This window comes from Vulpes vulpes, chromosome 2 (genome assembly GCF_048418805.1).
Source record: "Vulpes vulpes isolate BD-2025 chromosome 2, VulVul3, whole genome shotgun sequence".
Lineage (NCBI taxonomy): Eukaryota > Metazoa > Chordata > Mammalia > Carnivora > Canidae > Vulpes > Vulpes vulpes.
Genome location: NC_132781.1, coordinates 3878467 through 3905362, shown reverse-complemented (window position 1 = coordinate 3905362; position 26896 = coordinate 3878467).

Below are 26896 nucleotides of genomic sequence, written 5' to 3'. Positions count from 1 at the left end.
GGCCAAGAGCTGAAGGGTAAGCAGCAGCCCCCGGGCCCAGGAAAGGTGGGCAGAAGTGGGGCTCCCTCAGTATCGTGTGGGTCACCCCTGCAGCAGAAGGGCTTGGCAATACGCTCTCTCCCTCCTGCCCAGAGGACTCCCAGGGGAGCCGGGTGGGCACCTGTGCGTGCTGGCATGGCTGGGGCACCGAGAAACCGCACACGCGCCCAAACTCACCCCACCCCAGGACCAGGGCATCCAATCTTTCTTTTCTTTTCTTTTTTTAAAAACAAGCCCCAGGGCAGCCCCAGTGGCTCAGTGGCTTAGCGCCTGCCTTCGGCCCAGGGCCTCATCCTGGAGACCTGGGATCGAGTCCCACGTCGGGCTCCCCGCATGGAGCCTGCTTCTCCCTCTGCCTGTGTCTCTGTCTCTCTCTCTGGGTCTCTCATGAATAAATAAATAAAATCTTTAAATAAATAAATAAAATAAAATAAAAACAAGCTCCACATCCAGCATGGAGCCCAACACAGGGCTTGAAACCACAACCCTGAGATCAAGACCCGAGCTGAGATCAAGAGTTGGTGGACGCTTCACTGGTGGAGCCACCCAGGCGCCCCAGGCCACCAAACCTTAAACTGCATGACATGTGCCAAAAATGGGTTTTTTTTCAACCGGGAAATCTTTTTTCATTCTGGTTTTTCCTTTTGGCTGATCTCAACTAGAAACTCAGGCCAAGAGAGGACAGATCATATGACCCAGCTAGGAAGTGTTTTCTATCCCAGGCGGGCCGTTCATTCTCCCTCGCGCTCCCCACCGCCCCCCACCCGGCTCCACACACACAAGGGCCATAAGGAAAAAACCAGGACAGGAGCCAAGCTTAAGATTCAAGATGACGTACCTATTCCCACACCTGAGCAGCTTTACTTGCCTGTTCTTCACCACCAGCGTGAAGGTAACACACACACACACACACACACACACACACACACACAAAACAGAGTTAAAGTGCTCACACTATGGGTTTACCTATAAAATGCACACACACCTGTACCTAGACGTATATCCATCCTGGCCAATGAACCTAGCCAGGGCCTATCCCGTTTAGCAGAAAGGAGCTCGAGGCCTTGTTACTGGCTCAGGAACACTGTGACTCGGCTGGCGGCACACACGTGTGACACGGGGGCAGCGGTCCATCCCCGGAAGGCACTCAGTTACTTTCAGTCTCAGGCCTCCCCACACCTGAGGGCAGGAACCATGTCCTGTGTCCTGGTCTCCCCAGGACCTCACCTGGTGTCTCTCCTAGAGTAGGAGCATGAATACCCTCCCCACATTGGATAGAAAGACTTCCCTGGGTTCTCCGACCCTCCCCCCCTAATTCTATCCCTCAGCCAGAAGCCCTGCTCTGCAGAGTCCTCACCTGGATGTGTCACCCTGATGGCTCCACGGGGCAAAATTTCAAAACGGGAAAGCAGGGAGCTCATCTGGACGGCCAAGGCATTCTCTGGGTAAGCGTGACTTCGAGAGCTCGTGCCAGCAGCACAATGGTTTTAGAAAGTAAGGGACTTCTTAGCACCAAAAGGCGGGAAGGACATAAACGCAGAATGGGGGGGGGGGCTCTTTAAAGGGACAGCTTACAGCATTTTGAAAAATTCGGAACTCCCTCTGTCCGGACTCTCTCCCTTTTGCCTCCTTCCAGAACCAGCATCAGCCAGTAGACTAGGAGGGCTTTCCGGAGGAAGGGGCCAGGCTGGGAAAGGAGGAGGGAGTGGGGGCGGGGCTCATGGTCCCCAGCAGGGCGCCCTGGGTTCCCAGGCAGAGGCCAGACCCCTGGGGAGGAGATGCGGGGGTCCTGGGAAGCCCACAGGGGACCTGGGGGGAGAAAGCTGACCTCAGGAGCTGGGAGCTGGCCACGCTCGGATAGGATTTCACCTGGAAAGCTGAACGGGAAAGGAAACTCCAAGTCTTAAAGATTCCCTCTGGACCCTGAGGTTCTCTCAGCTTCTCAGTTCAAGAACCGGAGACAAATTGTGTTCAAGGCTGGCTCTCAGTCAAGGCTCTAATTTTACAGCGGCATGGTCTTCATTTTACACGAGCGTTTCCTGTGAAACCAGGGCCAAGGCGAACAGGAGACCCCACTTCCTTGGCCCCAGCTCGGCCCCACAAACACACCTCATAAAAGCATCACCCAGGAGGAGCGTAAGAAGCCAGCACCCCTACCCTCACCGTCCTCCCCTGCTCGCAGCTCCTATCCACCCGTCTCCCCCCACCACCTCCACCCCATGCCCACCCGGTCCCTCACCCACTCCCACCCACTCCCATCCCCATCCCATCCCTCACCCACTCCCTACCCCCACCTCCAGTCACTGTCCACTGCGCCCCCCCCCAAACCTCTTGCCTCTCTCCCTGACCCTCTCACCTGCCTGTTCCCTTTGGGTTCTCGGAGTGCTGCCAACCAAACCCGAGGACCACGGTGTTGAAGCTCGGTGAAGGGTTAACCCCAAGACCTCAGCTCTCGCACATTAGAGTCATGGGGGGGCTTGTAAAACTGCTGAGGCCCAGGGCTCACCTACACACCTGACCTCACACGTCTGGGATGGCCCAGCTTACCTTCCCTGGTTTTGAAAGCATCCCAGGGGATCGCAGGGCGCAGTTCAGTGATAACCTCTGACACCAGTGGCCACTCAGCCGCCGGGGGGCCACCGTGTTAATGAATTACCTCCCCAGCCTTGTCATCCAGAAGGAAGAAGCGAACTTCGGGGCTTTCCATGGTTTGGAGAGAGAGCGGTGTGCAAGGTTAGGGCACCTGCCCTTCCTCCACATGGGAGCCATTCCCGGCTCCTCCCTCCCTCCCTTGGGGCTTCAAAGCTGGGGCAGCACTCAAAACTAATTCTCCCAACCTGGGAGCTGTCCTACGGCCCTGGGGGCCTGGCCAGCCTGCAGGGGTGCCTCCCCTTGCACCTGTTACTCAGGTTCCAGGTGTTTGGTGCAGAAGCCTTTCCATCCCTTCACATGCTTCTGGGTGTGCAGAGAGCGGCACTTGTCTTGGAACTCAGCATTATTCCCCCCTGCCTTGCTCCTCTCAGCTGCTCTTTCTCTGTCCTCCCTGTGGACACGTGTGTTCCCCCACTGGCATGTTGGCTCTGAAAGCCATATCCCCGGTGTGTCACTACAATGTCCCCACGCCTCGCACAGAGGAATGCCATGCAGAGGAGGTACCCATGGAGCGTGTGGGATGACGGCCAGCACACCTGCACACGGGTATGCCCCTGCCCCTGCGAGGCACCGCCATCCCCCAGGTCCCTCGGGCTGGACCCCTGGGCACAGCCCCTCACTCCTGGATCTCCTGTACCATGTTAAGGCGGGCGCTGTGCCTCCCGTGATGACTACACCCTCTCCTCCACTGGGCCATGCTCCAAGCTGGGCCTTGAAGCCAGAGCACACTGGTTCATCTTAACCTGCTGGAAGATGAGCTTGTGCAATCATTGACTAATAATTGCATTTCCCCAAATGATTTCCTTTTTAGAATACAAATTTGAACTAAGTCAGGGTCCTCATCCCTCCGTGAAAGACATCCTCCCTCACCTGCTCCATACCCAGCATGCATTCCTGGCGAGCTGAGGAGGGATACAACACCACCCCTGACCAGGGCAGTGTGGTTCATGAGACGCTCACCTGTCGTGCGGGACCCTCTGCATATGCCTGTTTCCCCATCTGTAAAGTGGGAGCGTAGCAGTATCGCCCTGACAGGGTTGCTGTGTGACATAACTCGGAGCAGAGCTGGGTCCACTGGTAAGTGTCGGCTATTATCATCATCACCAGCCGCACTCCATTGTGTGCACACAGAGGGGGGCTGAGATCGGCCACTCCGTACTGGAGGGGGTAATGGCTGTAAAGTTATGCATCTGGTCACTTCTCTCCCTCATAGAAATCTCTCTGTGGCTTCCCAGTGCCCTTGGGCAAAGCCCTTCGAGATGTGGTCCCTGCTGACCACCCAAAGCCCCGTCCAGCTGCACCTGCCAGCTTCACTGGAGGGGGCGGTGCTCAGTAAGCACAGCGAGAGCCCCCCCCCCCCCAAGAGCCTGCCCGTCCCTAAATCCACCCAAAGCAGCAGGATGAGTTTGCACAGCATCTGATCAGCATCTGCCTCAGGCAGTGTCCTCTGGTTTAAGGGCAAAATGCAAATGATAAACTCTGAAATTAGCAGCAGCCAAGATTACTTATCAGGGTCACTAAGCTCTTCTTTCTGCAGCAAAAGGCTGCCTGGTGGTGTCTGCAGTTTCCGACCGACAGCCACTCCTGTGTTACTGCAGGTGCCTTATCTCTTTCGACATTATTATTTTTTAGAGGGTAAGATAGCAATGTCAGCTCTACCCAGAATGATCAGCCTGCAACTGCACCTACCTGCACTTGCCATTCACCACAGATGCAGAGAAACCTTCTAAGGCTTATAAAAGCAATCTGAAGGTGGTGGGGGGGGGGGGGGTTGGCGAATACAAAAGAAAAAAGAAACCAGTTTAAGAGCTGAGGAGTAAAATATTATCCTAATTAAGTGTGGGGGAGGAGCTAAGGCGCTGGGGTTAAAGACGGCGGGTTTCGCTTTTCTTTTTTTCTTTTTGCAAATTGCGTTCTTGTGTGTTTCATGACGTCTGGCATGATATATTCTTGGCTTTCAGAGCAAGGGAAGTCGTCAGGGTTTCATTTGTTATGTTGATGCCAATAGAAATAAATCTCAGCAGTCACGGAGAAGGCTGCTCACACTCCTGACGCGTCTGGGGAATCCGGTCGCTCGCATCCCCAGCAGGCGGGCATAGCAGATTGGGGTAAGATACACTTTGGCCTTATTGATCACAAAGCTTCTTCATTACTTCGGTGGGGCTGCAGATCAATAGACAGGCCCACGGAAACATAATAGATTTTTTTTTTTTAGAAAATCAATTAAACAGAATATTTCTTACAGAATTGAGTCTGCAGGGCCACTCCGTCGTCTCTGGCGTGCAGGGTAAGACACGGGCAGGGCAGCTTCTTTGCAAAGCCTGCCTTAGCCTGACCAAGGATCGAAGCTTTGTTCAAAAGGTTGAATTTTTTTTTTAATTTTTTAAATTAAAAAAAGTCTTTAATGAAAAATACAAGGCCGGATTTGAAAGACGAAAGGATTCTCCAGGAGAAGCGGAGGCACCCAGTTGGGCCCCGGAACCCTGGCCGGACACAAGGCCTTGCTAGAAAGCGGCGGCGGCCTCACCCACCCCTAATGTCGTCGTCACATGGGCGGAATCTGTCAGCGTGCCTGCTTGTGGCCTGGAAACGTGGAACCGAAACTTCTTGGAAAGCTCAGACTGATGTCTGAATTTCACCCCCCTGAAAGCAGAAGGCAGCTCAGCAGGCATAAAGGTGAAATACGGCCGGGCTGCTGCTGCCCAGGTCGGCCGCTCCCTTCTCTCCCCCAAGGCCACGCGGCAGCAGCTGGAGGCTCGGCGGCTGGTCTCAGGCTTTGCGGCAACCAGGGAGGCAGGGAAAGCCCGGAGTTTCTGCCAACTGGCAGCACACATTTGGGCCCTTGGGGTTTTCTGGGATTTTTTATATTCACAGGCACACAAGCAGATTCCCACCCTTGTTAGAGGGAGCCCCTTGTAGACAGGCCCTGGCTCCCCAAATCCTGATCTCAGCAGGTGGAGATAGGGGGTGCTGGCAAGGTCCCCCCACCAACCTCCAGCCTCCTTGCATCTTCCTTCCTGGTCTGGCGCGATCCCACACGACATCGATGTCAAAAAGGAGAAATTCCCCTTGAGCGGCTGGCACCTGTACGAGACAGGACTCAAGCTGACGTACGCAGTGGCGTGGTGCGGAGCCCAGCGGGACGGCCGGGCTGCAAGCACTCCCGCACCGCCGAACAGAAGGAATTACAGGATCCTGACGGTACATAATAAATAACAAGGCTGTATTCCACAGAGGAGCCTGGTGATGACATGTAAAAATCTCCCTTAGCTTTGTTCTTGTGGTTCACGTCATCAGAGCACCAGGATGGGATCTCAGCCTGAATTTATGCCCATTTCAGGGGGCTGGGGGGCGGGGGTGTTACTTCACATCATTCCCTCTCATCTGTCTCTTGTCTTGGGCTTGTCTTTCAGCAACTCGGACGTGCAGTCTGGGCCTCTCTGCCTTCGCCCTCTACCCCCTACCCGAGGGCAGCTGAAGCTGTACTCTGAGTACCTAGATTGTCCACCTCACTGCAGGGGCATAATGTGTTGGCTCTGAGATTCTGAATTAAATCAGGAAAGCTAAAAAAAAAAAAAAAAAAAAAAAAAAATCAGGAAAGCTGCAGTGAAGTACAAAGCCCCGATCCCTTTCGGCAGGGCCAATGGAGAATGAGGGAGACCTCCAAACCAACCTCAAGTGGCAGGCTGAATCTGGCGGGGACCACCGTCTGCCTGGAGATGGAGATGCTGTCCACCGGGACGCGAGTGTCTGCCTCTCTGGTTCTTTTGCCTCCCTGTCCTTACAGAGAGCAGGGCTGGGTGGGACCCAAAGGGGCCAGAGCAGCATGCCCTGTTGAGAGCTTAGGGAAAGGGGGTATCGGAAGGCAGTGCAAGGTTTGAGGGCCAAATGAAGGTCTTTCGTATCCAGCAATATGGGAGAAAGCCCTTCTCAGGGCAAGTTTTTTGTCCCATTAGATTTCATGGTACCTAACATGTGTCTCGGCCAAACAGTGAATGACCATCGAAGGATCCTCTTTACACCCTTCTGTATTTAGTTGTTCAGAAATTCAACTTGGATCCATGATAGACACTGAATTCTAAGACTTTTCAGCAAGCAGTGAAGGTAAAACAATGGCATGGAAACGGGAAAATCCGTGCATGTCATCTGCTGGGACTTTTTTTTTTTTTTTTTTTTTTGCTGGGACATTTTTACCTGGAGAGCCATAACTCCAAATTCTTGCCTCTCAGAGATGGCAGGACTTGAACTGGTTTAATCAACAATGTTCACCGCATCTGGCCACCCTCCGGGCCCTCCTCTTGGGTAGCATCTAATTACCAGCAAAAGTGCCAGGCTTCAAGGTCACCCGGGCGACTCAGCGTTTGAGCATCTGTCTTCAACCCAGGGCATGATCCCTGGGTCCTGGGATTGAGTCCTACATCAGGCTCCTCGCAGGAAGCCTGCTTCTCCCTCTGCCTGTGTCTCTGCCTCTCTCCATGTCTCTCATGAATAAATAAATAAAATCTTAAAAAAAAAAACAAAAGTGCCTCCCTTCAGGAAGCCTGTGTTCTGTGGGTGAGACAGATAATAAACAAACACATACAGGGATCCCTGGGTGGCTCAGTGGTTTAGCACCTACCTTCAGCCCAGGGCATGATCCTGGCCTCCCAGGAGGGAGTCCCACATCAGGCTCCTTGCATGAAGCCTGCTTCTCTCTCTGCTTCTCTCGCTCTCTCTCTCTGTGTCTCTCATGAATAAATAAATTAAATCTTAAAAAAAAAAAGAAACAAACAAACACATACAGATGTGAGAGAAACTCCAGAAGCACAGGGACTGTCTGTGTGTTTGCTGTTGAATCTCTAGAAGGGCGCCTATACATAGTAGGCCCTCGATAAATCATGGACCAGAGTACTGAATATGCGTATGTATGTCTGACAGCAAATACCGCAAGCCGTGAAGAACACTTCCTAAGAATAAATCATAAAGGCCCTGCAGGGACTGAGCTCAAATATCCTTGATCCTGGAGCAGGATGGATGTATGGCCCTACAAACAGCCCCACACTTGCCCTTCACATACCATTCAATCAATCAAGCCCGTGGACCACACACATGTAAACAGGCTCTCACACATACACACACACACATCCCTGACTTGTGTCAAAATACCATCTCCATCCCCTTCAACGCCTGTGATAGAACGTGTTCTCCACAAGCATTTTCTTCAGTGTCAGGTCTCTGGATCCGATTCTCAGGCAGAGTGGCTGACATTTTAACCCCCACCCCCTACGACAAAATGATTTTTGGCAATCGTGGTAGGTGGGAAAACAGCCCTCCAGTATATCCTGATCCCTGGAACCTGCAAATGGCAAGAGGGGTTTTGCAAATGTGATCAAGTCAAGGATCTTGAGACGGAGATGATCCTGGATTGTCCAGGTGAGCCCTAAAAGTAGCTGCATGGGTTCTTCCAAGGGGGAGGCAAAGGCAGGTTTGAGAGAGGAGAACATATGAACACTGCAGTGTGAAGTGCTTGGACGATGCAGGAAGGGGCCTGCCTCTGCCTTGATCTTGGCCAGGTGGGAACACCCACCTCACACTTGGGCTTCCAGAGCTCTCTCGGATAACAGATATGTTTTGTAGTCAGCCACTAAATTTGGGGCAATTTGTTAAAGCAGCTGCAGGAAACTCATACGGAAATAAACTGTGTACTAGTCCTTCTTTTTCCTGGTTTGTGATTTAAAACAATCATTTTAAAAGAAGAATAAATTTTCACCTTAAAAAGATCATTCAAATTCAGTGCAGTATTTCATGTGTGAACTGAAATGGTTACTTGCCAAACGTAAATAACTTCTCGTCACAGTTCCTACTGTGTCACTGTTTTAAATTTTAAACACAAACACAAACTATATGGAGTCACACAGAAGGATTGAGTCAGTTCTGAGTCGAGGTCTGTCTCCCCACCGCCCGCCCGTGGCTTATTCCAAACCTGCTGTTCAGATGCAGGACAAAGCAGTTCCGCGGGGATTGGGTACACAGGCTGCCCCCAGGGCCCTGGTGAGCGATCCCAGTCCCTTCGGAACCACAGAACCACAGCTATGTCCCCAAATGAACAGGAGTGGCCATTGGGTACTGGGAGCCAGCGGATGGCATGGGGTTTTCCAAACTGACTCCCCCAAAGAATGTGAGGTTTATCAAAGGTTGAGTAATAAAACCGTGCTCATTTGCAGCTTACCTGTTATTAAAACCCCACAGCAACAGCAATTGTTTGGAACTTAGACCAACAAAAAAACATTTTTCAGGGACATTGTTAGGAATTGTGGGTGTGTGATGTTGACGAAAAGCAGACCCGAAAAAAAAGAAAAAAAGAAAAAGAAAGAAAGAAAGACCAACTTTTGCTGGTTTTATTGTTGTTTTTAAATTCCTACAGATGCTGCTCGTCCTCGTTGCCCACATGTGGAACAGACCTCTCCCGCCGCCTGCCCTCAGGCCCACACTACGGCTCAGGAAAAGACACCCCTGTTCCCCAACCCTGCCCCGTTCCGGGGGGTGCTGAGCCATACACCCAGGGTAGTAAGTAGTCTCAGAGAAAGAGCCTGAGGGCAGAGAACCAGGGGAGAAGGAAAGCCCACGGAAGACCCTGACAATCAAGTAGAAGAAGGCTGCCCTCTGTGCCAAGGCTCGAAAGGGATTTTCAGAAAAGACCACCCTAGACAGAACTGGCCTGTGTACCACGTGGGTCCCTGTGCAGCCTCATCTCTGATTTGGGAAACTTCTCTCCAGCCCCAGTGAGCCTGGCCTCCCAGAGGGCCCTGTGCAGCCCTCCCGGGCCCCTGGAGCCTCCCTGCACTGGCCTTACCCCTGAGGGACACCCTCCATCAGGAACCCACCCACCCGGCTGGCCAGTGACCGGTTCCACAGCCAGGTGCCACCCCCACCTGTGAGGGGCCCTGCACACCGTTAGAATCTGGAAGTCTCTGGGCATGTGTGTGCCCCACTGGTGGGTCGGGGAGCAGCAGCCGGAAAGGAGGAGGCGGCCTGCATCTCAGCCATCCTGCCCAGCCTCTCCAGCCAGCCCTCCACTGGGTCACGGCCTCCAGAGCAGACGTGCTGGCTGTCACTGGTCACCAAGGCCCACCCCCATCTCCCCTGATGCCCCTGGGGTACGGGGAGCTCCATGTGACCCGTGCGCTCTGGGTCAGCAGACCTGAATTCCTCACCTGCAAGTGGGACTGGAAGCTTCCCTAAGTACACCGGCAGGGCACAGAGGGGGCGCCCCGGCGTCCCCTTCCCTCCTCCTGAGCCAAGTTTTATCAGCACATCCAAACTGTAGGGCTCAGTGTCATTGCCCTACAACCTGGAAGGCCCTGCTTGCCGCTCAGAGGCCGCGGCGACTGTTCCCCCCCAGCCTTCTGGAGACACGGCGATGGTTTCCCGCCGCTGGTCCGGGAGGCGATCCGGGCTCACAGGGCGATGCTGGCTCGGAGCGGAGCTGGGGGAGAGGGAGCAGGCGAGGGAGGGGGAGCAGGGGATGGGAGCCCCAGTTCCCACCCCGTCAGTATGCAAATCACTCGCCGCGGAGATAAACGATCCGGCAGGAAGGCAGGCAGGGTTCCCAGCGGGAGCCATTTGTCATTTCTAGGCCCTTCCAGCGAGCGAGCCCGCCCGCCTCCCTCCCACCCAGGTAGCTCAGCCCGGGCACAGGTGCCCAGAACAAATAGATGCATCTCCCCGACCCCCCACCCCACCACATCTGAACGGGGCGCGGGTGGTGCAGCCGGGGGAGGGCGGGGGCTCACGGGGCACAGCCCCAGCCTCAGCTTGTCGCACCTGGGACAAGGCTGCTCAGAGGCCAGAGGAGAGCACCCTTTGTCTCTCGGAAGGACAACGCGAAACCGCAAACCTTTTTCTTCTGGCAGCCAGCTCTCCAGCTAATTGACGAGTGCGCGTCCTCTGCTTGAGCTGCTAAGATTTTCCATGACGTCAGCAGAGCCCAACGCTATGTGGGGTTCACCCAGCAGGCCTGGCACCGAGTGGAGAGAGTCTGGGGCCGGGTGGTGTTCCAGCAAGAATTTGAGTAATGCTCGGAGCCATAGCCCCATTCACAAACGATTTGATGAAAGAATAGATGCATCAGTCAGTCCCAGAGATTCTGAAATTGCCAGAAATCCCATCCAAGGCAACCCACCCTTTCCTTTTTGGGGCTCCTCATCTTGACAGCAGGGGCTCGAGAACATCACACTGAGCAAGAGACTCAAAATGCCATCTGGGACCAAACACCAGGCCGTAATGATTTTCAAAGCAAAAAGACAGCTGTCACTAGCAGGGATGCTGCTCGGCCGACAGCCCTCTAGTGCTGGAGACATCTCCCATCATGGTGATGGTCTGGGCTGGTGCCTCCTGCCCCTTCCAAGAGCTCAGAGCCTGGGCCCTGGTCGCCAGGGAGGGGTCAATAAATATTTGCCAAATGAATGAATGAACAAGCAACAGAGAAAGCCCCTCGTGGGACCACAGAGCACAGATTTGATTCTGGAAAAGAATAAAGCTCTTTGGCACAATTAGGAACTGAACCCACGACCTTTGTGTTTAAAACACATGACCCTACTTTGGCCTTTTATTCAGCGGTTCACTAGTTCACCCACCCAAGGCATATTTATTAAGCACCCACCGTGTGCTCAGCCCTGGACAATGCTGGCACGTACTAGGTCAGGGTTGCCGAGGATGGACTTTCTGACACTGAGTGGTGGGCTCCCTGCTGTCAGGGGCTAGTCACGGCCAGAGGTTCTCACTAGCAAAGGGCCCAAAGTCCTCAGTGAACCCAGGATATTGCTGGGTTCTGCTGAGGTCATGGAAGACCTTAGCAGCTCACACACAGGACACTCACTCATCAAGCTGCTGTGAGTTGACAGGCCAGAGGTTTCACGTCGCTGGTCTAACCTTGGCCAATAACCAGTACTGGCCTGGCCACCTCTTCAGTAGAGTATCCCCCCTTCTCCTGATGGTAAAAGGATGGATGGGGTTGTCATCTCTCATTTGAAGCCCTTACCAGAACACCCTGAGGTCACCTCTACCCACAGCCCCTTACCACCAAAATTTGGGAACATTCCAGAAGCACAGATGCCGTTCAGTACCATTGAATGAGACCTGAAGACCTAAGGATGAAGAAAATCTGGGCCCTTTCCTTTAGGGACTGGCAATCTGGAGCAGACAGACGTGCTGAAGCTATGACACAAGACTCTAGGACTGAGGGTGTGTGTGGGCTGAAGCCTGGATTAAGCATTTTTGCGGCAGGACTTCATCATCTTCAGAGACCCATGGGGCAGTGCTTGTCCCCATTTCACAGATGAGGAAGTTGGGTTTTGGTCACTTGCCCAGGGTCATGCAGGTAGAGAGTCCCCTTGACTTGACTTGAACTTGATTCCAGTGACCCAGGTTGGGACATGGCAGGGCAGGTAAGCTATTGCCCAACAGGGTGGGAAAAGGCATCTGTGGATGAAGGCGGTGACTAAAGCCTCACTCGCGAGTGAGGTCCAGGATCTCCAGGACAGCTGGGGAGCACTGGGCGTGGCTGACTGGCTAGAGGACAGGTGAGGAATGGGGGAGGAAGGAGAAATAAGGGGAGCAGCCCTGGGACAGGGAGTCCCGGCTGTGCTGTGGCCGGAGTGGAGAAAAGTGCGAGCAGGAGAGCCAGGGAAGGAGGTCAGGGAGTGGGTGCAATGGCCACGCAAGGGCGGTGAGGTTGCAGACCGCATAGCTCCTGGCTGACCATGGTGGAAAGAGAGGGCAAGCAGGGGCAGGGACTTCCTCAGAGGAAGAAGAGCTGGGACCTGGGGAGCCCAGAGGGAAGACTGTCCATCTGGAAGCATCCATGGGAGGGCACTGTCTGGGTGTCTCTTCCCAGCGGTGGGTGGGTGGGGAGCAGAGGAGCAGGTGAGGTCCTGGGAGGCCTCCTGGAGGAGGCGTGTCCACCTTGCCGTCAGGGAGATCCAGGTTCCCATGAATTCAAGGCCTTCCCGGGAAGGCTGTGGCAGGAGCTGGCCGGCTCAGAAGGAAAGGAGCTGGGAAAGGCCCGGCAGGAGGACCAGGTGGACAGGGGACAGAGGAAGCCTGGGCTCAACACGAGACCCAACACCGCCCCCCAGCAGGTGTGGAACCGGCCCATCGGCGTGGGCTCAGAGCTGGCACGCCCCTCGGCCCCCCCACCCAGCCCCACTGCACCCTTCTAGCCGCCAGGGTCCAACAGGGGGCAGGACAGCCAGGCCACTCTCTCTGGGAACAAATAAACATGGGATGAAGAAACACCAGTGGGGTGTGTATGGGTCGTGGGGCACAGAGCAGGGTGGGACAGAAACTGGAAGCCTCCTCTGTCCTGGGGGCTCACTGTCCTGAGGCCCCTCCCGCCCCAGCCCCCCAGGAGTGTTCCTGCTTGCTGAGACCATTGCCCTGCTGTCACTCAGCAGTCTGGGGGAGGTCAAGGTGGGGGGTCTCCTCCTGCCTCTCCCACCCCCAGCCCCGAAGTCTGACCCCCTGGGCTTTACCTGAGCCTGGCCACAGCAGGTAGCAGCCCTGCCCAGCAGGGCCACCTGAACCCCACTGAGAACTCAGTCTCTGATCCTGTCTCCCTCCCTGCAACTTGGGGGAAAAAAAAAAAAAGCAAACCGGGAGGAAAAAAAGCTCCTTCTCATTTCCAAGTTGAAAGAGGTACAGAGACAGGACAGTTCTCGCAAGGAACCTGACCTAAGAGGAGGCTGGATGCAGGGCCGGGGGCGGCCAGGCAGCGCTGAATGCAGGGCCCTCTCCAGAGAGCCGCTGGGCTTGTGCCTGTTCCGAGAGAGTAGGTGGGCTGTTGGGGGCCACACAGCTCCTGAGCACCCCCCCCCACCCCCCCACCCCCCCCTCCGGGGCTGATGGCTTTCCAAGTCGGTGTTTAATTTGCAGAGCACTCTGCTACCTTCATCAGGGAACATCCTCCCCGCTCTGGCACCTCCCCTGAGTCCACCCGCCAGGCTTCTCCCATGGGCCTCCCCGGGCCTAAAGCTTTAGGGGTTGATGGTCTGCCGCCCCCAGTGCGAGGAGTCTCTGCCTCTGGGATTAGGAAATGGGGGGGGCGGGCTATGAGCAGGTTTCAGGGAAGAAGTCAGGGAGCTTTTCGGCTGGAAGGATTGAGACCAGGAGAGAGGATGTTAGCCTTTGTGAAGTCTGAGCCCCTCCCTGCCTTCCTCCTGTTTGCCCCTTGCCGTCCCTACCCCACCTGGAACTTGGGAACCTGTCCCTTCTCAGTGCCCCCACTGGCCTTTCTTCTCCAGGCCCCAAAGCTAACAGGGTCCCCAGATCTCCCAGAGACCTCCTAAGCCCCAACCTGCTGGGTGGAGCCAGGTGGTCGGTCCTGACGTCCACTGAAATCAGGCTGTGGGCAGCTACCCAGAGCTGCCCTCCTGGTCACAGGGCCTGGCCTTCCTCCGCACCAAAGCCGCAGACCTGCAGGGGAAGGCTGTGGGCTGGGTTCTGCGCCCTGGCCGGCAGCCCTGGGAGCCACATTCCTGGGCAGGGGGCTGGGGCACCTGGCATTCCCCTCCCCAGGAGCAGCCCCAGCTGCCAGCCTTTCTGCTTGTGTGTCACCTGGCCCAAGCCTAGAAAAATCCACCCAAGTCCAAGGTGTCCTGAGCAAGAGCCTCAAACAAGTCACCAGGGCAGCAGAAGGGAGCCAGAGACCAGACATTGCATTTTATAAAAGGAAAGCTCTGGATCCTGGGCCAGAGACCCAGTTTGGAGGCTTCTCTACTCTCCATCCTTCTCTCTCCACCCCCAGCCCCCTTCCTGAAGCAAAGGAAGATCTGGGGTCATGAGGAAGTCCCCTGCCTTGCCTTAGTCTCCCCTTTTGTCAAATAAACAGTCCTAAGGCCCAGAATCCCCCCCCCCCCCAAAGCCCAGAATTAATGAAAGACTTGGAATATTGCCATTTCCTAATCCCAGATTTGAACCCTCTCAGCCCAGGATCCTCTGCTAGAGAGAAGGCCTGCCAGGATCCCTCCTCCCCATTCCCTCCTCCTCTCCCCTTCCTTCTTTCCTCCCTCCTCCCCCACTCCCTCCTCCACCCCTTCCTTCCATCCTCCTTTTCTCCTCTCCTCCTCCTCCCTCCCCCCTCTCTCTTCCTCCCCCCTCCTGCTTCCCCCAAGTCTCACTGCTCTCCAGGCCTCCCTCCCAAAGAAGTATGGTCTTCTGACACCACGGAAGGCTCCGGCTTGGGCCGGCAGAGATGGTAATTACTGCGTTAGCCCAATGGCCTGAAGAAAGATCAGGTGGGGGGGTGGACTGAGAACAGGAGGAAAAGAAGGTTCTTTATTAAATGCAGATGTTTTTAAATCACTGTAATTAACTGGAATGGATACCGAGAATCACAGGCATAAAAGCTAAATGGGCTTTTGTTTTAACTGTTTGTCATATATTTAAAAGGGTCATTGGAGAATATAACACAGAGATGTCCTTGCACTCTTCCTGTTTGCTTTTGCCCAGCAAAGGCTTTCTCTGGGTGCATGTGCGGGCGCACTCACACACACTCACACACTCACACACGGTGGGGCCAGTCCTGAATGGGGCTTGGCTGGAGGGGGAATGGGGTTCCACTCAGGCAGTTGTGGAAGCTTTCTAGAGGCAGTGGGACTTCCCACACCAAAGGCCATGGGGTGGGTGGTTACTCAGCGGAGACGAGACACGCATGGAGGCTCCCCACTGAGCTGTCTGCCTCTGATCACCACAGGGATCCGTGGAGACTTGCAGCCCCAACCCCTTCCTTGTCCCATGAAAAGCTTGAGAGGACAGACCCATCCCTTTTGTGGTCAGACTCCGCCTTCCTTCCCAAGGATGTTGGGTCTCTCTTCTATTTGGGCACATTCTTTCCCACCCTCAGGATGACAGGAAGGAGGCAGGGTCAGCCTGTGACCAGCCTGGCAGAGGGGCTTTGAAGGACTCCAAAGCGCCCCTCACCACCACCCCCGGCCAAACACCTCTTCCCACCGCTGGCCTCAGGCCTGCACGCAGACAGCAGGGCCTGCAGCTTGCCCATGGCTCTTGGGGGTGGGGGGAGAGGTCCAAGTGGGCAAGTGTACAGCAGCAAGAATACAGGGATCCCTGGGCCACCCCTGACCCAACCACCCTCAGCCTGGAATCGCCTCTCCAGAGTCGAACCCATGTCAACCCTGTCCCTTTCCAGAACCCAATCCCTACAGCCCACATAGCCCACAGGGAGCACAGTGGGCTTTCGCTGCTACACTTTGTGCCTATCCTTCCTCTCCAGCCTCATCACCACGGGGGGGGGGGGGGGGTAAGCCTCCCCGGATTGTGGGGGGGGGGGGGGGAGGAAGGCTGATGATCAAGATGTTTCTGGAATGTTCTACGGGAGCCAGAAATCCATTTCCCCCACTCCCCAAAGAATCCAGCTTACAGCCCTAGGTTCTCCAGTGTTGCATCTTATTGGCAATGTCCTTCTGTCTGGGCTCCCAGGGCCCGCGCCTTTCCAGCCTTGAACACCAAGACCCACAATGAGTAGATCACACCATGCACCTAACCCCGTCCCGTACACGCATACGTGTAGATAGGTAACTAAAAGGCCCTGAAGCACACCCTCCCGTGGGCCTTGTGCGCCGATGTCTTCCTTTCCATTCTATTTTTCTTTCTTTCTTTTTTTTTTTATGATAGGCACACAGTGAGAGAGAGAGGCAGAGACATAGGCAGAGGGAGAAGCAGGCTCCATGCACCGGGAGCCCGAAGTAGGATTCGATTCCGGGTCCCCAGGATCGCGCCCTGGACCAAAGGCAGGCACCAAACCGCTGCACCACCCAGGGATCCCCCATTCTATTTTCCTATTTCGGATTTTCACAGCCCACACCCCGGGCTCCACCCCTGGTGGGTCTCCACTTGCATTCTGAAGACCACCCCTCTAAGCCAAGGCTTCCCGAAGCGGCGCACACTCCCCGACAGCCACCTGCCCACAACTGGGGACAAGCCAGCACCGGAGCATCCTCGAGAGCTCGGGGATGTTGCACCTTCCTTTCTCTGGGCCTCCTCTCGGGGCTCCTGCATGTCTGGTGTCGCCACGCTCCCCTCCATACCCTCTTCCTCGCGGTGTCCCTTCCAGTTTTCCAAACCTTGAATACGTGCTTCTTTGTCATTCGGAGAACAACACTTGAGAGAATGTTCTACAAGCTCAGAGGGGATGGCTGACGGAGGGAGGAGAGGAAAGAAAGGGCAAGAAAGAGAAAAAGAGAAACAGACACGAAGGGCAATAATCCTACCCTCTAATACTATATTCTCTCCACTTGAAAATAAACATTTGCTTCACTTTCGAATGTTCTCCAAATGGAAGCTCGTCTTACCATCCAGGTCAGGAGAGACCTGCCAGCTAAGGGACCTCTTACAATCATGGTGAGTGGGAACAGAGCAGGGGGGATAAATCGCGTTCAAGGTCATCCCTGAGGCTTACAAGGTGAGCGTCACCTGGGGCGGTCTGAACTCCCTAGTGAGCTCCCAGACAGGTGTGGACTTCTCTGGTTTGTTATTGGAAAGACTTAACACAACCTGGTCACCGTACTTTTAACCACACTGATTTATGAGGAAGGAAACTGGGGGCGTCGGGGGGGCAGGGAAGGGAGCACAATTATATTTTTATTTGCACCGTCCATTGTGTCTGTTTTCAAATACGTTTGGGGGGGTTGGTTGGAGGGGTCGGTATGTTGTTTTGTTTTGGGGGGGTTGGTTGGGGGGTCGGTATGTTGTTTTGTTTTGTTTTGCATCAGCAATTAACCTAATAGAGCACCTTTTCATCACTGGCTCTCCGCTCCACAGATTAACCACTTCAGAGAACATCAGATAAACAGTGGCGCTTTGATTCCCGCACCTTCCAAGCCAGGACGAACAATGGGGGTTGTTCTAACTGTGGAATCCTGGGAATTAGAGAGAAGAGGCCCCTCAGGTAATTGCTGAGAAAGGTCCCTTAATTTGACCCTGTTTCACACAGTCCAATTTTCTTTTCTTTTTTTATTCACACAGTCCAATTTTCAATAAACTGAGGCACTTGAGCGGTGTCCCTTAGGAAGTCACCGCGGGTCCTAATCCCCAGATCTTCCTGGGGCTTATTCTGTGGAGAGGCCTCCCTTCTGACCTGTTTGCATCTAGCCAGCCCCTCTTTTCTGCTGGGTATTTGCCAGTGGTGTTTCCACCCACCCACCACCCACCCAGCCCCGACCTCCAGGCCCCGTGGCATATCAATCAGGTGCCTGTCCCTTCTTCCTGAAGCTGGAGCCTTCTCCTTAGCATTATTTTTGATGATCTGCTTGAACTTGCTTCTCTTCCCGACTGTCAGTAGGAACCCCAAGCAGTATTTGATGGTTTATTCATTATTGACTTACTTATTTATTGAGTGGTATTTCTATTGCAAATACATTCTTACCAGGAGCAGAAAGAAAAATAGAATCCTGCTACTCAGCCCCAAGCGCCCCTCCCCTGCCCAGCTCTCATCTGCAAGTATATGTCCTTCCGAATCCCAAACCCCCTAAATTCACTGTGGAATTTCCTCCCTGGGTGGTTTAGTGCTAGGTTTGCATTTTGGGTTTTGGGGGGGCAGTTGCTTTTTTTAAAAAATGATTTTATTTATTCATTCACAAGACACACATACACACATAGAGAGAGAGAGGCAGAGACACAGGCAGAGGGAGAAGCAGGCTCCATGCAGGGAGCCCGATGTGGGACTCAATCCTGGGACTCTAGGATCACTCCCTGAATCCCTGAACCAAAGGCAAAAGCTTAACCATTGAGCCACCCATTTGTCCCATAGGTTTGCATTTTGTCCCCCGATTTCCCTCCTGGAAGCTTGATCTGAAGGTCTGGAACCAGACAACAGTAAAGCACAGCCTTCCTTGGGGAGCACTCCCTTCCCCATGGAGCACCAACATTTCCACTCTAGTACTCAGGAAATGCGGGCGCTTTCTGGAAGGCCTCAGCGCAGACTCCAGTATTTGCAGCCCACTTCCATGCTTCCCACGGGGCCTCTGGAGCCACCGGGATTCAGCCCTGCCCCAGCTGCTTCACACCCGGCGCTCGAAGCACCCCAAGATACGAACAGCTCCTCGGGCTTCACTCAATCCACTCGTGCAAAAAGCAACCTAAAAGGGGCACCTGGGGGGCTCAGTGGTTGAGCATCTGCTAGGATGCTAGGTCCTAGGATCTAGTCCCATATCAGGCTCCCTGCATGGAGCCTGCTTCTCCCTCTGCCAATGTCTCTGCCTTTCTCTGTGTCTCTCATGAATAATTAAAGTCTCAAAAAAAAAAAAAAAAAAAAAAGAAGAAGAAGAATCAGCTCAAGCTCCCATTCCTCCAAGCCTCGTGAGTAGAGGCTCAGCACTCCTATCCTCAGGTCCTTGTGCCAAACCCCCTATGCTCAACTGCAGTCACGTGTCTGTGTCCCCAGAAGGACAGAAGGCTCTTCAAGTATACTGGAAAGCACGCTTCCAGCTGTAAATGACAGAAAATGAACCCAAAGAGATTAAGCACAAAAAAATGTAATAGCTCCCAAGGCTGAAGGCAGGGCTGGTTTCAGATGTGGCTTGATGCAGGAGCCCAGACAACGTTATCAGAACTTGCTGCTGTCCTCTTGGCTTCCCTCCACTGGCTCCATTCCCAGCCCTACTCTCCCTGAGATGCTCTCAGTTTCATATCCACTGGGGAGGAGTCTGGTTTCCTGGTAATTCAAATAAAAATAGTGGAATAGTGACTTGTTGAGCTTGCTTGCCTTTCCTTGATCAGATACCCATCTCAGGACCAGAGCCTATGACTGGGAGGATGAGGTGTGTTGATTCAATCCAGTGGTTCACTGGGACATGCCATCATCACCATCACCACCATCATCGTCGTCATCTCACCGGTCAGTCGTCTAAAAGAAATGGGTAGGTCCTTCAGTAAAAGTTGGGGTGGCTATTGTCACCAAAGGAAGAGTAGAGCTGCGCCACAAAACCACCGATTCCTGCTGCGGCTGGCAGGGGCTGTGCCGATCCAGACTCACCCAGTATAGAGTCTTCTGAGAACACAGGAAATTATAAAACCCCCAAATACTTACCCAAAATCTCACCACTCAAAGACAATAACTGCTAGCATTTTAGGGGTGCTTTTCGTTCCAGTCATTTTTCTCTATATAGACCCTTTTTTTATAGCAGTAGTAATCTTACCTATATATTTGATGTCTTTTTTTTTTCAATTAAAAATACAGCTTTCATAACCATTTAACAGTTGCATAAGATGACATTGGAACGATGTACACTGATCTATTTAATCATTTTGTAATGGGCTGCTTTTCAAATAGATGCCATTATAAAAATAGAACCAGAAGCATTTTTACATTTCACATTGGATATAGGAGGTAGTTCTTTAAAAAGTGGGTGATCAGACCTCAGGAACCCATCCTGGTGACCCTTGATTTCTGGGTCTGCCTCAGTCTCCCTCTCTGGTTATCCTTGGAACCATGGTGAGCAAGGCATTCTGTTTGGCATTCCAGATCTTCCCAGCTTCACCCAGGGAAACACACTGGGCTCTCTGGTGATAAATTCATCACAGGGATGTGGATGTGCCCTCCTAAAATTCTCTTCAGGGAACAATTTTCTGAGATCTCCCATCGTGCCTAATTGACAACTTTCTTTAATGGGCTGGGATGATAACTCTTTCTTTAAGCTGCAAATGATGATTAATGGAGTTCCAACAGGACACGGGCTTCACTGTATTCTCACCTTCATTATTTTAATCTCTCTCTGAATGACCATCTAATGGGTCTGTATTGCTCTAACACTCCGTGAGTAGTGGGTGGGTGTCCATAAATCCCTCTAAACCAGGAGAGGTCCCACGGCTGGATTACGGAGGCGATGGACAGGCTCAGTTAAAAGCCTCCCAACCCTTGGCTGTAGGAGGGTGAAGACAACGAGGAGAGACTATAAAGTGGCCAGACGACATCAGCGTCCCCAGAATGGCACTGAGAGTCAAATTATATTCACTCCTTGTGGGGAAGAGATGAGAGGCAAAGGTTGAAATGGCCATTTGCTGACTGTCAGGAATACAAAAGGTGGTGAGGAATTAATGATGAAGCTGTCGATTGATTCATTCAATCATTTTGCATTTTACTGAGCTCACTGGTTGGTGCCAGGCTCTGTGCCAGGTGCTGGGAAGCCAAGATAGCTGCAACAGCCCAGCCCTCCAGAGTCTCACAGCCTCGGTGTTGGAGGAAAAATCCTACAATCCAATGACCATATTGGGCAAGGTGCTTTAAAAGGGACTTAGGCTAACAGGGCGAGCTCCCCAGGAACAGGACCTAAGCCAGTCCCACAGGTCCCCCCATGCGGAAGAACCTCGAGTCATGAGTTCAACCCCCATGTTAGGTATGGATCCTTTTTTTTTTTTTAAGATTTTATTTATTTATGCATGAGAGACACACAGAGAGAGGCAGAGACACAGGCAGAGGGAGAAGCAGGCTCCCCACAAGGAGCCCGATGTAGGACTCGATCCCGGATCCCGGGATCAGGACCCGAACTGAAGGCAGACACTCAACCACTGGGCCATCCAGGCATCTCCCTATTTTTTTAATGTATTCATTCTGCAAAGACCTACTGTGTGCCTACTATGTGCCAGACACTCCTCTGGGCCCTGATGACAAAACAGACACAAATCCAGGACAGGTGACAGCAAATAATTATGTAAAACTTATGTCAGATGGGAGTAGGTGCTGGAGAGGAAAGCAGGACCGGGGACAAGGTAGGGGCAATCCTAGGATGCTCGTTTGTGCAATCCGCAAATACAGAGTGAGCACCTACCATGTGTTACCATCTTGGGCACCTAGGCAGCTGTGATGGTTAATTTTACAGGTTGGCTCGGCTCCACTATGATATCCAATTGTTTGGCCAAATGCCAGTCTAGATGTTGCTGTGAAGTTCCTTATCAGATTTTTTTAGATGCAATTAACATTTAAATCAGTAGGCTTGGAGAAGAGCTGTTTACACCCCCCCCCCCCCATAATGTAAATAAGCCTCATCTGATCAGTTAAGAAAAAAAAAACCTGAGGCCCTCTTGAGGAAGAAGGAATTCTGCTTCTGGACTTGTCTTTGGACCTAAGACTCTAATTCAACTCTTCCCTGAGTCTCCAGCCTGCAGCCTCCCTGCAAATTCCAAACTCCCAAGCCTCCCAAAACTGCCTAAGTCAATTCTTTGAAATCCCTCTCCCTCTCCCCTCCTCCTCCCCTCCTGGTCCTCACTCCTCCCCCTCCCTTTTATTCTCACTGTTTCTATATATCCCTCTTTTTGCCTGTGTCTCTCTTATTGCCCTTGGTTCTGTTTCTCTGCAGAACCCTGACGGATACAGCAAGTGCACAGGCATAGCTGCTGGCCTGGGGCTGCTCTCAGCCTCACTAGCTGCCAGAGTCAGGATCCAGAGGGAGAGAAGGAAGGGTGGGGGGTGAGGGGCATCTGAGCCCAGGGATGCACCTCAGGACTCCCCACCTTGAAGTTTCTACCCTAAACAGCACAGGAGCTGCCCCTACCTGTGCCAATGCTCAGGTCACAGTTGCCTGACCATTTCCCCCTTTCAGGATTCTGGGGACAGAAAGCCATGCACACTGCCCCTAGCCAAAGGCCCCCCACGCCCTTGGTATAGAGGGGAGGCTTGCTTTTTTCCTGATGGCTGCTGTATTCAGCTTGAGTTGGATTCAGGATGGAGGTACTTAGTGGCAGGTAAGGCCCTTAATCAAGCCCAATAAAATTGTTGAAGCCACTAATCACTGCCATGTTTGGCACCGCACACCCGGGCATCTCCTGCATGCACACAGTCCCCACAGAGGGACTGTGGCCTCCGTGGCCTGCTGAGTGGCAGGAGGTTGTTGCTGCAACCATCTGGACGATGTACAACAAGGTCTTTTAGTGAGAAGTACAGGATTCTCCAAAGAGGTTTTTGCTGGAATGTCAGGCTCCGTTCCTCTTTTTCTTTTCTTTTCTTTTCTTTTCTTTTTTTTTTTACACTGAGAACACGTGTCATCGCTCCAGAACACTGTTGTCTTCTGGGAACAAACACAGAGGCCCATTGTTTACACTGCCAATTAGGAGCCACGATGGACCCCATCACACAAAGGCCCAGTTGTGCCCGAACGGCTGAGGAAAGTGTCTTGGACCTTTGGACACAGGTCTTTGGACAAAGGAGCCTGGGCTTGTCGTTTATGGGGTTCGGGGGGGGCATTTTCTCCTGCTCCATGAGTTGGGGGTGTAGCCAGGGGCTGGGGAGCGCAGGTCCTAATGTGGTTTCCCATTGCATGACTCCATTGGCAACTGCAGTGTTCCTGGGCTTTTTCCAAGGTCATATCTCACCCTGGGACAACCGCTGTCTCCAAGGTCAAGCAGCATGTCCTCCCTGAAGAGCTGGAGAAGAAAGCTGGATTTTGAAGGAGCAGTCAGTAAACTGAGGCTTCCTGGCTCAGAAGGTGGCCCTGCGCACGCTTCCAACCCAATGGGTATCTTTTGCCACAACAGGGTCAGCCACACAAGCAACACAGCCATTGTGAGCAAGCCACTTGGTGTCCATGAGTGCCCAGAAGAAGGGGCTCCCTTCTTGGATGAAGCTCCCAAAGGCAACAGCAAACTGCTTGAATTTGACTGGTTTTGTGAAAACCAACCCCAGGCGCCTGGGTGGTTCATTCAGCTGAGCATCTGACTCTTGATTTCAGCTCAGGTCATTGTCTCAGGGTCTGGGATGAAGCCTCACATTGGGCTCCTTGCTCAGTGGGGAGTCTCCTTGGGGATTCTCTCTCTCCCTCTGCACCTCCCCCCTTGTGCTTGTGTGCTCTCTCTCAAATAAACAAACCTTAAAAAAAAAGAAAGAAAAGAAAAAGAAAACCAATTCACTACTTCACCTGCTTTTTTAATTTCTATTTTTTTTAGGGGATGCCTAGGTGCCTCAGCGGTTTAGCGCCTGCCTTCGGCCCAGGGTGTGATCCTGCAGTCCCCGGATCGAGTCCCACGTCGGGCTCCCTGCATGGAGCCTGCTTCTCCCTCTGCCTGTGTCTCTACCTCTCTCTCTCTGTCTCTGTCTCTCTCTCTGTGTCTCTCATTAATAAATAAATAAATAAATAAATAAATAAATAAATAAATAAAATCTTTTAAAACAATTTTTAGTTTTTAGATTTTTTAGATTTATTCATGAGACACACACACACAGAGAGAGATAGAGACACAGGCATAGGGAGAAACAGGTTCCCTTCAGGGAGCCCAGTGTGGGACTCAATCCCGGGACCCCAAGATCACGACCTAGGCTGAAGGCTGACGCTGCTTTAAAAATGAAGACTGAGGGGTCAGTGCCTGGCTGGCTCTGTGAGTAGAATGTGCAAGTCTTGATCTCAGGGTCAGGAGTTCCAGCCTCACATTGTGTATAGAGTTTACTTTAAAAAAAAAAACAAAAGAAGAAGAAGAAGAAGAAGACGACGACGACAACGACGACGACTAACAGAAACAAGACTTTCCCAAATAAATGCAGCAGTTACTAAAATCTGTTCTTCAGGGGTAAACTTCAATCATTAAACAGGTGGAAGGAAGCAAGGGGAGATACTTTTTCTATAAACAGGGCTGACCCCTCCAAATGCATCCTTACAGCCACAGCACTAAAGCAGACCAAGAGTTCCCAGGTCCCAGTGGCGGCGGCAAGGACTTAGATCTAAGACCCTTTTGCCTCTAGGAGGAGATTCATTACATAAATTATGGCAAATTCATTTGATAAAACAGTGTGTCTGCTATTAGGATGGTTTTTATAGAGTTTATTGTACTAACATGAAAAATTATAATGTGAAAAAGTTTCTTACTTCTAGACTAAACATGTTTCGCTTTTCCCCAGAGAGTAATTCAAAAACAATTCATAGAGCGTGAACATGTCTATGTTTTTTTTTTTAATTATGCTAAGATAGGAGTCTGGAAAGAAGTACTTTTAAATGTTAACATAATCTTTGAGGAGTGGGACAATGTGATATTTTTCTTCTTTCTATCTTTCTATATTTTCTGCCGTTTTTCATAAAGAGTGTGTATTACTTTCTAGTTGGAAAGAATAAACAAAAATAAACAAACAAGTGGTTGCTAAGAGAGAATAGGGTGGGAACTCTGTTCTCCAGCTTCTCCTCTGTTCCAGTATCACATTTACCCATGGTCTGACAACTGGCAGCTGGGAACCCTGCCCAGGCTCTGCAAGATGAACACCCAGGGCCTCTTGGCCGACTCCTGATCACACCAGATGCCAAATTTAGAGTTTTGGCAACATCTGAATTTTATCAGGTTTGGGTTTTTCTTTTTTTTTTTTTTTAATTTTCTCACTCTGGCTACACACACACACATTCACACACACACCAGAATCTGTGCATTTTGGCTTATGGAGCTCAACATGGGTGGCACCCCTGCAAGAAACGGGTTCACAGGGTACCTGGCGCAGCCTCCTCAGAGGAAGATGACCTCCTTTCATTGATGTTGGAATCCTGCTTCCGTTCTTCTCACTGACCCTTGATGCCTTGCTGTGGGTGAGAAGAGATTTCAGTGATAATTCCCAAAGCCATGCTTTCCAACACAAAGACTGCATTCCCCAGAGGTGACTTGGAGAGTCAACAAGTCAAGGAGCCTCCTTGAGCTTCCTCCTCTGGGTCTAAGAGCAAGACCTGTCCCCAGCAGGAGGGAGGTACACTCATGTCCCAGAAGGTTGGCACACATTGTGACAGGCTCCAGGTAAACCTGCTCTTGTTTCCACTGCATCAACTGATTGAAATCTGTGGTTTGGGCAGCTGCACTGAGCTTGTGGATTCTCTCTGGCCTTGCTCCTCTAATTATTCATCCTGTTGATTTTAGCAAGAATTGTGGCTGAGTATCTGAGGTCAGAAGTATTTCCATTATCCAAACTGCCAGGAGGAATCTGCTTCCATTCCCCAAACTGGCTTCCCCACCTGTACATACATGGAACTCTGAGCTGGAATGCTTGGCACCCCCCTGCCCCCCCCCCCCCCCCGATACTCACCCTGCTCCTTAGGTCCGATGTCATCTCTTGATGATGCCTTCCTTGACGCCCACAGGCAGAGGTAAACCAGTAATGACTGGTACAGAAAACCATTCATTCATCCAACAAATATTTATTGAGTCCCTGTGGTGTGCCACACACTGGGGATACAGTAGTGAACCAGTTAGACATGATTCTGCTCACGTGGAAACAGCTGGACACTTAATAAAATGGCCAAAAGGACACCAGTGGAAGTTCAGCCCCCGTGGGAACACAGCGGGCGGCTGAGCTTAATGAGCTTAATGCCACAGCACTGGGCTAGCAAGGTGAGGAAATATCTTGGTTGAAACCAGGTTGAGACTTCCTTGGGTTGACTTTAATAGGAGACTGAATGTGGTTGGTGATTTGCGTACTCAAACATTATTAAAGGTGAACTATCATCTGAGTTGTTAACTCACCCCTTCAAATGCCCCCATCCCTGCTCCTGCCACTGCCACTCTATCAATGGCTGGCTTGTCATCAGAGTCACTTTGGCTGCCCTCCCATTAGTGGGAAGATTCATGTCTCTCTTGAAAATGCCTCCAAGTCTTTCATCATGGCCACCACCCTACTTAATCTCCACATTCTCAACATCTGTCCTTCCTCCCTTCCACAAACATTTACACAACATCTACAGGCTGCCAGACACTTTGTGAGTGCTGGGGTAGAGCAGCAAGCAAAGAACAAGCAGTCTCTGCTCTGGTGGGAAGTACAGTCTAGTGGGTGAGAGGAGCATTACCCATGGCCAATATGTAAATGTAAATGAGGAAGTTGATAGGATAAATTAATGGATGAATGAATGCATAAATGGTCAATTACCTGGACTCTCATATGATCCTTGCTCGATCCAGATCCAGCCTACAGTGGTGCTGCCCGGATAAGCATCCCCTTGTACATCCCCTCCCCTGCATAAAACTTTCAATGGCTCCCTACTGTGCACTAGATTAAGTTCTAATTCCCCAGCCTGGTGGCTCTTCATGCTCTAGTTCCAAGCTACTACTCTAGCTTCATTTCCTTCTAACCCTCTAGGATAACCTATGCACTATCATACCTGTTGCTATGTGTATTTTGCCTGTCTAGAAAACTTACCTCCAACCCTGCTGTTGAAATCTTACACGTCTAAGGGAGGGAAAATATATAGAATAGCAGGATTTG